The sequence below is a fragment of the Perkinsus marinus genome (assembly GCF_000006405.1).
Source record: "Perkinsus marinus ATCC 50983 genomic scaffold scf_1104296948794, whole genome shotgun sequence".
In the NCBI taxonomy this organism is placed as follows: Eukaryota; Perkinsozoa; order Perkinsida; family Perkinsidae; genus Perkinsus; species Perkinsus marinus.
Genome location: NW_003210066.1, coordinates 1 through 1,084, shown reverse-complemented (window position 1 = coordinate 1,084; position 1,084 = coordinate 1). Strand labels below are relative to the sequence as shown.

The 1,084-nt window shown below is 48.2% G+C and overlaps 2 non-coding genes across 2 annotated transcripts; both read left to right on the top strand.

Annotated features, from left to right (window-relative positions):
* The first annotated feature begins 654 nt into the window (after window positions 1-654).
* Pmar_PMAR001906 lies at window positions 655-726 on the top strand. Its single transcript has one exon. It is a non-coding gene; the product is annotated as a tRNA-Gly (tRNA).
* An 87-nt stretch (window positions 727-813) lies between these two features.
* Window positions 814-886, top strand: Pmar_PMAR001905. Its single transcript has one exon. It is a non-coding gene; the product is annotated as a tRNA-Met (tRNA).
* The last annotated feature ends 198 nt before the right edge of the window (window positions 887-1,084 follow it).

The window sequence follows — 1,084 nt, the reverse complement described above, 5'->3', positions numbered from 1 at the left end:
GCGCAGTGGATAGCGTGTTGGGCTCATAACCCAAAGGTCCCTTGATCGAAACAAGAAGCTGCTATTCATCACAATACACTCGAGATGGTTATTAAACTGAGAGGTGCAGCTTATCGACTGCATAGATCAGTCTTACCGAAAAATTTCCACTAAACAGAGTCGGTGTTTTCGTACCATTCCGTGCGGTTAGCCCAACCGTGCCAGTTCAGGGGAAAAACAACGTTAATAAAGCGTTGTCCGTGCATAGAAAAGAGCTATTCACCTAGAGCAGAACTCCTTGCAGGAATGACGAATGACCGCCCGGTACCTCAGAACGCGTTGCGGAGATGAAACAACAGCCCAAATTCACGAGCCGCCGCATGCGGTTTCAAAATGTGCGTGCAAGCAGGAACTTCGATGTCACGAAAAAGTTGTGCAGCTTGTGCCGAGCTAGCTGTAGTATGCGATGAGAACCTTACCAGTTGGAGTTATCAACCGAGATAGAATGCGGCCTACCATGGGAGAGATATAGTAGCAGTTCGCGATCTCAGGTACGCGTTTAAGGCCTAATCAGACTCTTGGCCGCGGGATGGTTGACGACGGTACGTCCGAGAAGGGATTCAGATGTCCCTCTACAAGTATCACAGGAATACTCAATCACTATGTAAGTGATATGCACCGGTAGTCTAATGGTTGAGTTATCTGCCTTCCAAGCAGATGGTCCGGGTTCGATTCCCGGGCGGTGCAGTTCGTATCAACGAGAGAAGGGTCTCTAGACTATCGTGGAACAGTTATGCTCAGCACGTCAGGGCGATACAGGAGTTTGAACGCATGAGCAGCTTGGCGCAGTGGATAGCGTGTTGGGCTCATAACCCAAAGGTCCCTAGATCGAAACAAGGAGCTGCTATTCATCACAATACACTCGAGATGGTTATTAAACTGAGAGGTGCAGCTTGTCGACTGCATAGATCAGTCTTACCGAAAAATTTCCACTAAACAGAGTCGGTGATTTCGTACCATTCCGTGCGGTTAGCCCAACCGTGCCAGTTCAGGGGAAAAACAACGTTAATAAAGCATTGTCCGTGCATAGAAAAGAGTTATTCAC